Here is a 17568-nt window from a genome sequence, read left to right on the forward strand (position 1 = left end):
AAGTGCTGCTTCAGTCTCCAGCTTTTTTTTCTTATATTGCCTTCCCACTAGATGGTGAGTTCCTTTTTCTCAAGCTATTAAAGGAAAAAAAAAAAAGGGAGAAAGAGAAACAACTCCTTCTTGATCTTACAGCTCCCTCTAGTTACTATTTTATCCTTCTTCTTTTATTATACCCTAGTTCCCAAAAATATTCTGTAGAATATTAATAGTTATTTTTCATCAATCACTAAGTACAGGCATTGTGCTCCTATAAACATATACCTTCAATTAATGATCTGAACAATTAAGATATGTATATAATGATTCCTGTATTAAAGATGAGAGGGACACTGAGGCTTAGATAAGTTAACTAATTTTCACAAAGTCACAAGAGTCTATAGAGCCAACCCTGGGTTCAAATCTAACTTCTGATTGCTTTCTTAAAATTACATGGCATTCCTATCTTCCTTTCCTATACAGCCACCAGTCCTGTTGGAATAGGGCCCCATCCTTATGACCTCATTTAACCTTTATTACTTCCTAAGAACGTAATCTCCAAAAGCAGCTACACTGAGTGTTAGGGCTTCAATATATGCATTTTGGGACAACACAGGTCAGTTTAGCACCTCTTTTTAATGTAAGAGAGAATGACCAGACACACTGACCATAATAATAATTTAAAGTAACAGCAGCACAATGTACCCACATTGTTTTTTAAATTGGGATAAAATGTACATACCATAAAATTCATTATTTTAAAGTGTACAATTCAGTGGGTTTTTAAATATATTGAAAGAGCCATGCAAACATCATCACTGTTCATTTTAGAACATTACCCCCCCCAAAAAACCCCACTCATTACTCATTAGCAGTCACTCCTCACTCTTTCTCTCTCCTGATGCTGCCCCTGTCAACCACTAATCTATTTTTTTGTCTTGATGAATTTGTCTATTCTGACCTTTCGTATAACTGATAATATAAAAAATGTAAACTTCTGTGGCCAAAATTATTTTAAATATTTCAAATATTTCTTTATTTAATCTTCCTAACAACCTATAAGGCAGGCATTATTATTACTTAACAGATGAGAAAAAGTGAGACATGGTTTAGGAACTTGACTGGGTCCCAGTGTTCCTAAGTGGAAGAGCTGGACTTGAAGCCTAGGTAATCTGTATTCAGTCTGTGAGCTCAAAGGTAACATGAGTTTCTCCTTCAAGGAGCTTCACCAAAATATATCTCCAGAGTGATCAAGAATGGAAAGAATATCAGTTGGAGTCTGGGGGGGAAAATAGAATACCTATGGTCAAGTGAATGATATTTAAGGTGGCATGACCAATATGGTACTCGATCTGAGGTGAGAGTAAAAGCAGATTCAACTTCTTGGAAGAGAATGGGCTGTTGGAACTATGGTCAATGGTGTAGACAATGGTGTAGACTAGGATCATTTCTAAAGTGGAGCATGATAAAGAAGAGGGATGAGATTATGTTCAAGATTCACATGTATTTGAAGGAGATAAAATAAGATTAATTATTAATTAATAAGACTAATAAGAAGGCATTTACCACCTGTGTTCTTTTCCTATTGCTACTATACAAAGTATCGCAGACCTAGTGGTTCACCCTAGCACAAATTTATTCTCTTCTGGCTGTTGAAGTCCCAAGTGTGAAATCAGTTTCACTGGGATAAAGTCAAGGTATTGGCAGGGCTGGCTCCTTTGGAAACTCTGAGAGTAGAGTCTGTTTTCTGGATTTTCTCAGCTTCTAGAAACTTGTATTCTGAGGCTTCTGGCCTCTTTCTCCATGTCAAAATGTGTTGCTACAGTCTGTGCTACCACCGCATCACCTTCTTCTCTGAGTGTAGTCAAACCTAGCTCTACTCCCTTCTTAAAGAACACTTCCAATTGCAGTTAGGACCAATCCAGATTATCCAGGATGCCCTCCCTATGTTAAGATCCTTAATCACATTTGCACAATCTCTTTTACCACATAAGTGAACATTTACAGGTTCCGGTGATGAGGACCGGATATCTTTGGGGGCCACTATTGAGTTTCCCATGTCATCATTCTCCACTGCCTTTCAAATTTCTTTTATACATTACATAAATTCCACAAGGGGCACTGCTGAGATAGCAAATCCCAAGAAGAGACACCATTTGAACTTCTATTTAATCACTCACTGTTTTATTCAACAGATATTTGATGGATATCTACTAGGTATCCAGAACGGTGTTAGCCCATCATAGATATAGTCTGGCCTCCATGGAACTCACAGGTCACATTATCCCCTTTATTAAATAATGTACACCTTTCCCCTTACTCCTTTTCTTGCTTCTGTGAGTTTGCCCTTCGTTGTCCAGTCCTGCCTTCCTTGCCCTAAACCAGGTAGCCTGACTTTGTCAGAGGATGGGGCAAGAGCAGAATTCATGTAAACACATAACATGAATAGCATGATTCCTTTATTAGCATTAGAAACCTCAGATGGTGTTTTCTTCTTCAGTTATTACTTTTACTTCACCTAACCTGAAGGCTACATGGAAATTTAATATCCTAGGCATGGGTTAAATTTGGGACGGCCCCTAATCTCCTTTGAATAGGGATTAGTGACTGTATAAATATTGCCCAAGAAAAAGCTGATCTTTGGAAGATGATGGCTGCTTTTACCGCAAACGGCTAAATGAGTACTCGGGTGTGTAAAGGGTTGATAGTATTCATCTTTACAGATAGGAGTCTGCTTCCATCTACTGGCTGGAGAATTTCACAATCAGGACCACACAGGTAATTTCTACTTGGATTTTTGTATTTGTTTCTGAGTTAAAGGCATAATGTCCACTCCTGCCTACTAGGCCTTCTTTATTCCCAAACTAACCAGCTCTTTCTGGTCCTACCTTCTAGAGTGGGTGATTACACTAACAAGTGGGCTGTCTTACAAAAATTGTTAGGTAGCTACAGAGAACCAAGTATCTCAGAGGACATCTGAGTCCAGGAGGAAGTCTGTGGAATACAGAACACACTTAGAGGACCTTGAGGAAAAGCAGCAAGATGATCAAAGGAGGTAAGGGCATGACTGGAATTTCAGGGGGCCGAGGTTAGCCATTGCTGAGGACAGGAGAATTCTGTTGCTCCAAAGACAGTCTTGGGGATTGTAACTAGTCTTTGTTATGTCATGTGAGAGCAAACAGCTTAAAAATTCTCTAGGAAAGTTGTGATTTCCAGAACAAAATATTTATTTTACTGTCAGAAATGTTAAGAATCTTTTAGAAAACAGGGTTAATTGGGCTATTACAGAAAACCAAATGTTATACTTGTGCTATTCAAGAGAACACACACTTCCACCGTTTGAGTGTGAAAAATATTATTCTGGGTTTGAGCCAAAGAGACCTAGAAAGAATTGAGGGAAAGATTTGTATCATTTGAAATATATTAGAGGACTCTGTCACAAAGTCTTACAGAATTAGTATGACTGTAGTCTATGATCAAATAAGTGCTAAAATGAAACAGTGAGATTTCATTTTGCAATTAATTGTCCAAGATTGAAGGAATATATGATTGATGGGTAAGAATTAAGAGGTGCAGTGTATTTGGAGGCACTGTTACTAATCCTTTTAGAAGGCAATTTTGAAAAGTGAACTTTGAAAAGTTTATATTCTGATTTGGTCATTTTGATTCTAGGATATACACCATAGAAATAATCATAGATATGTTTAAATATTTACATAAAAATATATTCCTTACAGTATTGTTTAAAATCAGAAAAGGTCTATTATAATAGTTACCATATATTCAGTAGTTACAATGTTTCTGACATTGTGCTTGATCCTTGATCTTGAGAGACAGCAGGGAAGGAAAGGAAGAGAAAAGAGAAGGAAAAGAGAGGAATACTGTAAGAAAATAGAAGCAATAGGGTATTCATTGCCTATCCCCTATGTTTCCTAACAACCTATGATTTGGTATTTCAGGCCTTAGAAAGAGTCAGATTAAAGGTGGAAGCCTTAAAAATGGTGTAAGATTCTGTGACACTCGTAGAAAAGGCCATTTTTCCCTTTGCTGCACTTCAGCCATGATACAGACTGATAATCCTGAAGTTATGCTGCCCAGTAAGGCAGACCCTGTAGTTACATGTGGCTACTTACATCTAAATTAAAGAAAATAAGAAATTCAGTTGTTCAGTTACACGAGCCACATTTGAAGTGCTCACTAACCACACATAGCCAGTTGCTACCACACTTGAGAGTACACTTATAGAACATTTTCATCATCATAGGAAGTGCTTTTACATAGCACTGCCCTGAAGACTCAACACAAATAAATAACTGTGAGTTCTATGCCTTGCTGAGCCGTGGGAAAGATCTATTCCATTTCACGTTAGCCACCCCATCTTGTACCTGGTATTTATTATCACCAGGAAACTGCTTCAAAATAATGGAATTATATTTCCATTTTTCCCCCATCATCTCATTCTCTCACTTACTCTCCATATACCCTTCTTCCTGACTCATTGGACTTTCAATTTATTGGTCCCTCTATTTTCTCCTTATTCACTGGTACACTGATGTCCAATAAACATAATGAACTATGATGATTATATAGGTACTCTGACAATCTGCATTACTTTAAGGAAATTCTAGTCATGGTTTGCTAAGTTTTTATGATGAGTAATGAAGAATTTTATCAAATGTACTTTTTATATCTTTTAAAATGATAATATAAATTTAGAGGATTTTTCCTCTTTATTCTATCAATGCAATCAATTACCTTGATTGACTTTTGAATGTTAAGCTATTAGTGATTTTAAAAATCTCAAAAACTAGAAATAGAAGAGAACCTCTTCAGCCTGTATGTACAGAAACCTACAGCTAGCATCATTCTTTCCCCAAAAATTATTTATTTATTTATTATTTATTTATTTAGAGAGCAGAGGGAGAGACAGAGGAAAAAGGAGAGGGAACATTTCAAGCAGATTCTGCATTGACCACAGAGCCCAAAGTGGGACTCAATCTCACCACCCTAAGATCATGACCTGATCTGAAATCAAGAGTTGGACACTTGACCAACTGAGTCACACAGGTGCCCGCTAGCATGATAATTTTTTTATTAACATATAATGTATTATTTGCTTCAGGGGTATAGGTCCGTAAATCATCCGTCTTACACAGTTCCAGCACTCACAATAGCACATATCCTCCCCAATGTCCGTAACCCAGACACCATATCCCTCCCTATCCCCCCACACCCCAGCAACCCTCAGTTTGTTTCCTGAGATTGAGTCTCTTCTAGTTCGTCTCCTTCCCAATCCCATCTTGTTTCTTTTTTTTCCCTCTCTATCCCCCATAACCCCCTGCTCTGCCTCTCAAATTCCTCATATCAGAGAGATCATATGATAATTGTCTTTCTCCAGTGGACTTATTTCACTTAGCATAATACCCTCTAGCTCCATCCACATCATTGAAAATGACAAGATTTCAAGGTTTTTTGATGGATGCAAAGTATTCCATTGTATATATATATATATACATACATATATATATATATATATATATATATATACACACACACTACATCTTCTTTATCCTTTCATCTGTTTATGGACATCTAGGCTCTTTCCATAGTTTGGCTATTGTGGACATTGCTGCTATAAACATTTTGCATGTGCCCCCTTCAGATCACTACATTTGTATCTTTAAGGTAAATACCCAGTAGTGCAATTGCTGGGTTGTAGGGTAGCTCTATTTTCAACTTTTTGAGGAATCTCCATACTGTTTCCCAGAGTGGCTGCACCAGTTTGCATTCCCACCAATGGTGTAGGAGAGTTCCCCTTTCTCCACATCCTCACCAACATCTGTTGTTTCCTGACTTGTTTGTTTTAGCTATTCTGACTGGTGTGAGATGGTATCTCACTGTGGTTTTGATTTGTATTTCCCTGATGCTGAGTGATGTTGAGCACTTTTTCATGTGTCTGTTAGCCATTTGGATGTCTTCTTTGTGGAAATGTCTGTTCATGTCCTCTGCCCATTTCTTGATTGGATTATTTGTCCTTGGGTGTTGAGTTTCATAAGTTCTTTATACATTTTGGATACTAGCCCTTTATCTGATATGTCATTTGAAAATATCTTCTCTCACCCTGTCACTTGTCTTTTGGTTTTGTTGACTGTTTCCTTTGCTGTGCAGAAGCTTTTGATCTTGATGAAGTCCCAATAGTTCATTTTTGCCCTTGCTTCCCTTGCCTTTGGCAATGTTTCTAGGAAGAAGTTGCTGCGGCTGATGTCAAAGAGGTTGCTGGCTGTGTTCTCCTCAAGGATTTTGATGGATTCCTTTCTCACATTGAGGTGTTTCATACATTTGGAGTCTGTTTTTGTGTGTGGTGTAAGGAAATGGTCCAGTTTCATTCTTCTGCATGTGGCTGTCCAAGTTTCCCAACACCATTTGTTGAAGAGACTGTCTTTCTTCCATTGGACATTCTTTCCTGCTTTCTCAAAGATTAGTTGACAATAGAGTTGAGGGTTCATTTCTAGGCTCTCTATTCTGTTCCATTATTCTGTGTGTCTGTTTTTGTGCCAATACCATACTGTCTTGATGATTACAGCTTTGTAGTAGGACTTGAAGTCTGCAATTGTGATGCCACTGACTTTGGTTTTCTTTTTCAACATTCCTCTTGCTATTCAGGGTCTTTTCTGGTTCCATATAAATTTTAGGATTATTGGTTCCATTTCTTCGAGAAAAAAAATGATGGTATTTTGATAGGGATCGCATTAAACATGTAGAGTGCTTTAGGTAGCATAGACATTTTCACAATATTTGTTCTTCCAATCCATGAGAATGGAACGTTTTTCCATTTCTTTATGTCTTCCTCAATTTCTTTCATGAGTACTTTATAGTTTTCTGAGTATAGATTCCTTGCCTCTTTGGTTAGGTTTATTCCTAGGTAGCTTATGGTTTGGGATGCAATTTTAAATGGGATCGACTCTTTAATTTCTCTTTCTTCTGTCTTGCTGTTGGTATATAGAAATTCAACTGATTTCTGTGCATTGATTTTATATACTAAATACTTTACTGAATTCCTATATGAGTTATAGCAGTTTGGGAGTAGAGTCTTTTGAGTTTTCCACATAAAGTATCATATCATCTACAAAGAGTGAGAGTTGGATTTCTTCTTTGCTGATTAGAATGCCTTTTATTTCTTTTTGTTGTCTGATTGCTGAGGCTAGGCCTTCTAGTACTATATTGAATAGCAGTGGTGATAGTGGACAGCCCTGTCGTGTTCCTGATCTTAGGGGAAAAACTCTCAGTTTTTCCCCATTGAAAATGATATCCACTGTGTGTTTTTCATAGATGGCTTTTATGGTATTGAGATATGTACCCTCTGTCCCTAGACTGTGAAGAGTTTTGATCAAGAAAGGATGCTGAGGACACCTGGGTAGCTCAGTGGGTTAAGCCTCTGCCTTCGGCTCATGTCATGATCTCAGGGTCCTAAGATCGAGCCCTGCATTGGGCTCGATCTCAGGGTCCTGAGATCGAGCCCTGCATTGGGCTCTCTGCTTGTCAGGCAGCCTGCTTCCCCCTCTCTCTCTGTCTGCCTCTCTGCCTACTTGTGATCTCTCTCTCTGTCAAATAAATAAATAAAATCTTAAAAAAAAAAAAAAAAGAAAGGATGCTGCAGTTTGTCAAATGTTTTTTCAGCATCTATTCAGAGTATCATATGGTTCCTGTTCTTTCTTTTATTACTGTATTGTGTCACATTGGTTGATTTGCGGATGTTGAACCAACGTTGCCGCCCAGGAATAAATCCCACTTGGTCGTGGTGAATAATCCTTTTAATATACTGTTGGATACTATTGGCTAGTATTTTGGTGAGAATTTTTGCATCCCTGTTCATCAAGGATATTGGTCTGTAATTCTTTTTGATGGGGTCATTGTCTGGTTTTAGGATCAAAGTAATGCTAGCCTCATAAAATGAGTTTGGAAGTTTTCCTTCCATTTCTCTTTTTTGGAACAGTTTCAGGAGAACAGAAAGAATTAATTCTTCTTTAAATGTTTGGTAGAATTCCCCTGGGAAGCCATCTGGCCCTGGACTCTTCGTTTTTTGGGAGATTTTTGATTATGGCTTCAATTGCCTTACTGGTTATGGGTCTGCTCAGGTTTTCTATTTATTTCTGGTTCAGTTTTGATAGTTTATGTCTTTAGGAATGCATCCATTTCTTCCAGATTATCAAATTTGCTGGTGTATGGTTGTTCATAATATGTTCTTATAATTGTTTGTATTTCTTTGGTATTGGTTGTGATCTCTCCTCTTTCATTGATGATTTTATTTATTTGGGTCCTTTCTCTTTTCTTTTTGATAAGGCTGGGCAGGGGTTTATCAATCTTACTAATTCTTTCAAAGAACCCGCTCCCAGTTTTGCTGATTTGTTCTATTGGTTGTTTTTGTTTGTTTGTTTGTTTTGTTTTTTGTTTGTTTGTTTGTTTGTTTCTATTTCATTGATTTCTGCTCTGATCCTTATTATTTCTCTTCTGCTGCTAGGTTTAGGCTTTCTTTGCTGTTCTTTCTCCTGTTCCTTTAGGTGTAGGGTTAGGTTGTGTATTTGAGACCTTTCTTGTTTCTTGAGAAAGGCTTGTATTGTTCTGTGCTTTCCTCTCAGGACCACCTTTACTATGTCCCAAAGATTCTGAACAGTTGTGTTTTCATTTTCATTTGTTTTCATAATTTTTTTCAATTCTTCTTTAATTTCCTGGTTGACCCACTCATTCTTTAGTAGGATGTTCTTTAGCCTCCATTATTTGAGTTCTTTCCAACTTTCCTCTTGTGGTTGAGTTCTAGTTTCAAAGCATTGTGGTCTGAAAATATGCAGGGAATGATCCCAATCTTTTGGCACTGGTTGAGACCTGATTTGCGACCCAGGATGTGGTCTATTCTGGAGAATGTTCCATGTGCATTAGAGAAGAATGTGTATTCTGTTGTTTTGGGGTGGAATGTTCTGACTATATCTGTGATGTCCTTCTGGTCTAGTGTGTCATTTAAAGCATTTATTTCCTTGTTGATCTTTTACATGGATGATCTGTCCATTTCAGTGAGGGAGGTTGTTAAAGTCCCCTACTATTATTGTATTATTGTCAATGTATTTCTTTGATTTTGTTATTAATTGGTTTATATAATTGGCTGCTCCCAGGTTAGGGGCATAAATATTTACAATTGTTAGATCTTCTTGTTGGACAGATGCTTTGAATATGATATAGTATCCTACTTCATCTCTTATTATAGTCTTTGGCTTAAAATCTAATTTATCTGATAGAATGATTGCCACCCCAGCTTTCTTTTGATGTCCATTAGCATGATAAATTGTTTTCTACCCCCTCACGTTCAATCTGGAGGTATCTTTGGGTCTAAAATGAGTTTCTTGCAGACAGCATTTCATGGGTCTTGTTTTTTTATCTATTCTGATGCCCTGTGTCTTTTGACTGGAGCATTGAGCCCATTTACATTCAGAGTAACTATTGAAAGATATGAATTTAGTGCCATTGTATTGCCTGTAAAGTGACTGTTACTGTATATTGTCTCTGTTCCTTTCTGGTTTACTACTTTTTGGCTCTCTCTTTGCTTAGAGGACCCCTTTCCATATTTCCTGTAGGGCTGGTTTGGTGTTCACAAAATCTTTTAATTTTTGTTTGTCCTGGAAGCTTTTTCTCTCTCCTTCTATTTTCAATGACAGTGTAGCTGGATATAGTATTCTTGGCTGCATATTTTTCTCATTTAGTGCTCTAAATATATCATGCCAGTCCTTTCTGGCCTGCCAGGTCTCTGCGGATAGGTCTGCTCCCAATCTAATATTTCTACTATTGTATGTTACAGATCTCTTGTCCAAGCTGCTTTCAGGATTTTCTCTTTGTCACTGAGACTTGTAAGTTTTACTCTTAGATGATGGGGTGTTGACCTATTTTTATTGATTTTGAGGGGGGTTTGTGCCTTCTGGATTTTGATGCTGTTCCCTTCACCAAATTAAGGAAATTCTCTGCTATAATTTGCTCCAATATACCTTCTGCCCCTGTGTCTCTTTCTTCTTCATCTGGGATCCCAATTATTCTAATATTGTTTCATCTTATGGTATCACTTATCTCTCAAATTCTCCGCTCATGGTTCAGTAGTTGTTTGTCTCTCTGTTTCTCAGCTTCTTTATTCTCCATCATTTGGTCTTCTGTATCACTAATTCTCTCTTCTGCCTCATTTATCCTAGCAGTAAGAGCCTCCATTTTTTAATTGCACTTCATTAATAGCTTTTTTGATTTAAGCTTGGTTAGATTTTAGTTCTTTTATTTCTCCAGATAGGGATTTTATTTCTTCAGAAAGGGATTCTCTAGTATCTTCCATGCTTTTTTTGAGCCTAGCTAGCACCTTGATAATCATCATTCTAAACTCTAGTTCTGACACCTTACTAATGTATGTATTGATTAGGTACCTAGCCATTGGTATTGCCTCTTGTTCTTTTTCTTCTGAGCTGAGTTTTTCAACCTTGTCATTTTATCCAGATTAGGATAGATGAATTAGGGAGCAAAATACTAAAAGCGTAGCAATGACCCCAGGGGGGGAAAAAAATACACTAACCAAATTGGAAGAGAACCAAAACCAGGGGAAGAAGAAAGGGGGGGGAGTAAAATATATACATACATATATATCCACATATCTATATTGGTCAATAGAACAGGGCCACACATTTGATTTTAGGTGTATTTTGGTCTGTTAGAAGAAACTGCCTCCCAAAATTTTAAAGAAAGAAAAACTTACATATATACAAAAATGAGGGTAAACATGATGAAGGGATGAAATATGATTGTAAAGATGAAAACTAAAAAAGATTCTAAAAAAGGAATTGATAAGAAGTTGGTTGAAAAAAAAAAAAAGAGTAAAGAATGATCAGGCTGGAGACTAGAACATAGCCATGCATGAGATTTAGGATGTATTTTGATCTGTTAGAAAAAACTGTATCCCCAAATTTTATTTATTTATTTATTTAAAGATTTTATTTATTTATTTGACAGAGATCACAAGTACGCCGAGAGGCAGGCGGGGGTGGGGGGGGGGGAGCAGGCTCCCTGCTAAGCAGAGAGCCTGATGCAGGGCTCAATCCCAGGACCCTGAGATCATGACCTGAGCTGAAGGCAGAGGCTTTAACCCACTGAGCCACCCAGGCACCCCATATCCCAAAATTTTAAAGAAAGAAAACCTATATGTATACCAAAAATAAGGTTAAATACAGTGAAGGAATAGAATATGATTATAACAACATATATTTAAAAGATTTTTTAAAAAACTATTGATAAGATTAAATAGTTTAAAAAGGTTAAAAGAGGAAAGAGGAAAAATTTTAAAAATAGAATAAGAAAAAAATAAAATTAAAAAAATTAACTTTGAAAGACTAAAGAATCATAGGAAAAAAGCCATGAATTCTGTGTTTCCTTCCCCTAGCTCTGGAGTTCTGCACTTCTCATTGATTGATGAACTTGGTATTATCTGGATGCTCTTGCTGATCTTCTGGGGGAAGGGACTATTGCCGTGATTCTCAAATATCTTTGCCTGAGGCAGAATTGCACTGCCCTTGCTAGGGGCCGGGGTACACAGTCTGCTCGGTTTGGGTCTTGGGAATTTTGTTCCCTGAATGCTTTCCATAGAGCTTTGGAGGACAGGAATGAATATAGTGGCCTCCCAGTGTCTGGCCCATAGGAACCCAGAGCTCAGGGCCCTGCTCCTCAGGGCGCCCTCAGAGAAAAGCAGTCAGTCCCTCCCGTTCCTCCGACTCCGGCCACACTCCATGCTCACCCAGGCTGTGATTGAGCATTTCTATCTCCGGCACACAGCCCTGTTTGGAGTCTTGAAAACCAGAAGATTCCTGCAGTGCTCCCTGGATCTGCCACTTGTGGAGTCCCTGCTCCATGAACAGTGGCCCGACTGTGCCTCGGATCATGGTTTAAGGTAACCCTGAGCTGAGAACTGACTCCTTGGCTTTGTCTCTGGAGCCAGCTTCCCTACTCCAATACCTGGGAGCTCTGCCGCACCCAGACACCCCCGGTCTTTCTGTGACCCAACAGGTCCTGAAACCACACTGTCCCTGTGAGGTCTCCACCCCCCTCTTAGCCTCTGGAACGACATCCCTCAGTGGAGCAGACTTCCTAAAGTTCCAATTTTGTGCTCTGCTGCTCCACCGCTTGCCAGGAGCCGGCCTCACCCCCCACAGTCTATCTTCCCATATATCACCTCAGATTCACTTCTCTGCATGTCCTACCTTCCAGAAAATGGTCACTTTTCTGTTCATAGAATTGCTGCTCTCCTTCTCTTCCTGCTATCATGATTCTTCATTGTGAAAGGTTGAAAACTCTCCCCACTAATATTGGGAATAAGGCAAGGCCCTGCTGTCACCTTTTCTTTTTTGTGATATGATAGTATAGAGGGTACACTGCAAGTTTTAGTACAATAAGGACAGGGAAAAGGCATCCAAGTTAGGAAGAAGTTCAGCTGTCTTTGTTTGCATACAACATAGTAATCTACACTAAAAATTCTAAGAAATAGAGGGAGCCTGGTGGTCCAGTCAGTTAAGTGTTTGTTTCTTGATTTTGGCTCAGGTCAAGAACTCAGGGTCATGAAATCAAGCCCCTCACTGGGCTCTGCTCTGAGCATGGAGCCTGCTTAAGATTCTCTCTTCCTCTGCCCCTGCCTCTCCTCACATTCTCTCTCTCTCAAAAAAAAAAAAAAGAAAGAAAAGAAATGCGAAGAAATATATTTTTTTAAATCCAGTAGAACTACCAAGTGAGTTTAGTAAGATTGCAAGATATAAGTTCAATATGCATACAAAAGTTTTATTTTTACATACTAACATTAAGCAATCAGAAATGGAAATGAAAATAATATAATTTATAATAGTATAAAAATAGTAAATGCTTAATAAATTTGACAAAATATGTGACAGACTTGTCACTGAGAACTCAAAACTGTGCTATGAGAAATTAAAGAAAACTTAAGCAAAGGGGAGATATACCATATGTGTGGATTGTATGACTCATTATTGCTAAGATGACAATTCTACTAAAACTGATCTATAGAGTCATTGCAATCCCTGCCAAAATTTCAGCAGAGCCTTTTTTTTTTTTTTTTCAGAAATTGACAAGCGTATTCAAAAATATATATGGAAGTGTCAAGGACCTAGAATAGCCACAACATTCTTGAAAAAAAAGTGCAAAGTAGGGAGACTTATATTATCTGATTTCAAGATTTATTATAAAATGATAGCAAACAAGATAGTATGGTATTGATAAAAAGACACACCTATTGATCAATGACACAGAATAAACCGTCTAGAAATACACCCACATATTTATGTTTAACCAATATTTTACAAAGATTCCAGTCTAAGTTAGTAGGGAAATAACAATCTTTTTAAACAAATATTCCTAAATAAATTGGATAATAATAGGCAAAATAATAAATCTTGACCCTTGTCTCATACCTTATACCAACAGTAATTCAGTAATATCTAAAAACACAAGAACTCAAAAAAAAGATGAGAAAATCTTATTGACTCTGATTTTGGTAAAGATTTCTCACATAGAACACAAAAAGCACAAAGGTAAAAAATTCATAAATTAGACTTCATCATATTTTAAAGTTCTGACTTGAAAATCTTTATAAACGTATATCCAACTCAGATCTTGTTTGAAGACATCTAAATAACTCTTACAACTCAGTGATAAGAAGACAAACCTTCCAGTAAACATTGAGCAAAATGTTTGAGCAGACAAAATTACCAAAAAGTGTGGGGGTTAGATAGCAAATAAGGACATGACAAGATACTCAACATCATTAGTCATGAAGTAAATGCAAATTTAAAATCAGAATTATATGCCACTACATATCTACTAGAAGGAATAAAATTAAAAAGACTATTCATACCAATTGTTGGTGAAGATGTTGAGGAACAAAACTCTTATGCGCTATTGAAGAGAATGTAAAATGATATAATTATGTTAGAAAACAGTATAGTAATTCCTTAAAAACTTAAATACACACTTCCCTTATGACACAGGCATTCCACTGAGGCATTTTTCAAGGGAATTGACAGCATATGTTTACACAAAAACTTATAAACAAATGTTCACAACACTTTTATTTGTAATAGCCAAAAACTGGAAACAACAGAAATTCCTCTAAACAGTGGAGTAGATAAAGAAATTGTGAAATATTTATTTCTTTAAGATTTTATTTATTCATTTGAGAAAGAGTGAGAGTAAGAGAGATCACAGAGGGATAAGGAGAAGGAGAAGCAGACTCACCAATGAGCAGAGAGCCAGATGCGGGGCTTGATCACAGGGCCCCGAGATCATGACCCAAGCTGAATGCAGATGCTTAGCCAACTGAGCCACCCAGGTGCCCCTGTAATATATTTATATAATGGAATACTAATCAGCATAAAAAAGGAATAAACTATTGATATACATAATAAAATGGTTGAATTTCACAATAATTATCTTCAATAAAAGAAGTCAGACAAAAGGTATCATTTGTGTGGGTACTAAATGTTGGTGATGGAGCAAGCTATGCAGATATCTGGAGAAAATAGGAAGAATGGCAAGTACAAATACTCTGAATATGGGGTCTATATTTTATAAACCTTAAGGCCATTCTTTGGACTTTATGGTGAGTGCTAAAGGAAGCCATTGGGGGATTTGGGCAGAAAAGTGTCATGATATGACCTATTTTTACATGATTATTCTAACTTTGTGGTGAAGTTTACACAGGGGAGTGGAGTTGGTAAGTTTCAGGAGATAGCTAAGATACAAATTAGAGAGTGTCACAATAATTTGAGACTGGAGTGGTAGCCATGGTGGTGGTGAGAACAGATTCTAGGTATATATATATATATATTTTTTTAAAGATTTTATTTATTTATTTGACAAACAGAGATCAAAAGTAGGCAGAGAGGCAGGCAGAGAGAGAGGAGGGAGCAGGCCCCCTGCCGAGCAGAGAGCCCAATGTGGGGCTCGATCCCAGGACCCTGGGATCATGACCTGAGCTGAAGGCAGAGGCTTTAACCCACTGAGCCACCCAGGTGCCCCTCTAGGTATATTTTGAAATTAAAGCTTGATATATTTTGAGTAAGAGAGGAGTCAAGAATGATTCCAATATTGCGTGTGTGTGGGTGTGTGTATGGGTGTGTGCGTACATGTATGTATGCAAACGCAACTGGAAGGATAGTATTACAATGGACTGAAATATGGAATATCATGGGAGGAGAGATTTGGGAAGGGAAGATGAGGGGAAGAGCTTTAAAATTTTTAAGTATCAGAAGCCTATTATCTATCTAAAAGGATATGGTGAGCCCGCAATGGAAAAAATGTAAAGTCCTGAGGAAAAATCTCAGGAGTAAAGTCTTGACCAAAGGTAAAAATTTTAGAATTATCAACATATAGAGAACACTAAAGATATGAGAATAGATGAGATCACGAAAATACGATGATTGAATCCCAAGGTGGTCATGGAAAAACTGGGAATGACTCATAAAACTGTCATGGAATAAGTGGGAATTAAATCCTAAAATTCCCATTAAGAGACCAAAGATATATAAAATATTTAATAAATGAGGTGGAAATGGAATAACCAACGAGTTAAGAGGAAAACCACAAAGGATAGGGTCCTGAAACCTATTTCCAGGAGAAGGGAATATTCAGCTATGAAAAATGGCTAGTAGGTCAAATCAGATAAAGGCCATTACACTACCACATTTAGGTAATTTATGACAGGCGAAAGTAGTTTGAATGGAGTTGGGCGTATAAACTTGATAGAGTGTACTCAAAGAATATGAGAAAATGAATAGAAAACAATATTATAGATAAGAGTTTTGGGAGTTTTTTTTTTAATAGTATAGAAATAGGACAGTACTTGGAATGTTATCAAAAGAGGGATTTTTGAAGGTAGGAAAGTGAGAACATGCTTATAAGCTGATGGGAACATTTCTTTAGAGAAGGAAAATTGATATCCTTGGGAACACAGGGTGAGAGACAACCTTGTGGACAAATGGAGGATGGTCTAAGCTTCTGCATGAACAGTTCATCAAGGCGAAATATGTGGTCTGATGCTATAGAAAGATAAATAAGATGGAAGGAGAGTTTGGAATTTTTATTATTCATTTTTTTTGTCAGTAACAGTCACCAGATGAAGGTAAAGATAGGAGAGGATATGTTAGAGTTTTGAGGAGAGATATGAAGTTATAAAATAGAAAACAAGGTGACATGAATTAGGAAAATGCAGCATAATACCTACGTAAAATGAAAGGCTCATTTGAGTTTCTTAATCATAAAGTTAACATGTTGAGGGTTTTTCTTCAACCCTATTCAGTAGCATGGATGAATGGACAGGGTTGTCTGAGAGTTGGGCTTCATCAAGGTTGTAGTTTTGTCAAGCAATTAAAACATAAGTTACTAATAACTTGAAGATATGTGGAAAAAAGTGATTACCATGACCACTAAATTTAACCCAATTATGCAGGAAAATGAGGACAGGAAACAAAGAGCAGTGAGATCTGTGGTAGAATCAACCAGTGGATTATATAGATCCTGATTATTACATATATATATTACATATGTAATATATATTACATATATATTATATATATACAAATATATATATTACAGAGTATATGCTGGAAAGATAGTGTGATTGATTATCTTTGTACTTTATAGATGAGAACATTGATGCTTAGAAAATTTAAATAACTTCAAGGTCATACTGTTAACAAGTAGCAGAGACAAACTGGTATTAAAATTTATTGGATTTCAAGGACCATGATATGTCATCAGAACTGTAACGATTATCTCTTAAATAAATATCACGAGATTATTTTAGTAAATTTTTACAATTTTCATGACCCATGGATGTTGCCATAATACGGATCTTGAAAGAACTGTTGTAATATTTTTCTTCTGACCCCCTTATTTCTCCACAAGGTTCACAAAAATAGTCTAATTAGTATTTAAATTGTCATGCAGAAAGAAGAACACAGAGAATGCTCTTTGACCTCTGGAAACACTTCCAGATTTCACCAGAAGGCTTTAGTTTAGGGATTAGAAATGTTCTCACTTAATTTGTTCTGTTTTACCTTCATTCTTTTTACATAGCTGTCCCAAAATAAAGTTTTGGGAGGAACCTTGGGTGGAATGGAAATTTGAAGAGAAAATCGCTAACGTGGGACAACCTAAACTATATTTCCACTCTGAATGATAGGGAAGTCCATAATGTCCTAAAATTGTTCTCTAGTTCTGCTATAATAGTTCTCAAAATCTAGTGTTAAATAAAAAATTAACCAAAGTGCTTATTAAAAAAAAAACATAATTTTTATTCAGGTGAATCAGAACCTCCTGTGGGGAGATTTGAGGAGGGGTGGGGGTGGGTGGGGTGCACGCTGGCCTGCCATAGATTCTGATTCAGCAGAAAACTATCAGGGAGCCCAGGTCTTAATTTTCTTTGCCCTAGGTCTACATTTCCCAGTTCCCCTTCCTTGGGAAATTAGAATTTCCCAACCCCTTCTACCTCTCCACAGTCTCCGGTTCTTCTCATGA

The 17568-nt window shown here is 37.1% G+C and overlaps 1 protein-coding gene across 1 annotated transcript in view; it reads left to right on the forward strand.

The window, feature by feature from the left end:
• Window positions 1-2618: 2618 nt before the first annotated feature.
• SLCO1B3 (solute carrier organic anion transporter family member 1B3) overlaps window positions 2619-17568 on the forward strand; it is a 75437-nt gene continuing 60487 nt past the window's right edge. The window contains exon 1 of the mRNA XM_080811037.1: window positions 2619-2754. The gene's annotated coding sequence lies outside the window, so the exon portion shown is untranslated. The remainder of the gene's footprint in view (window positions 2755-17568) is intronic.

The sequence above is a fragment of the Martes martes genome (genome assembly GCF_963455335.1).
Source record: "Martes martes genome assembly, chromosome: 8".
NCBI classification, from domain to species: Eukaryota; Metazoa; Chordata; class Mammalia; order Carnivora; family Mustelidae; genus Martes; species Martes martes.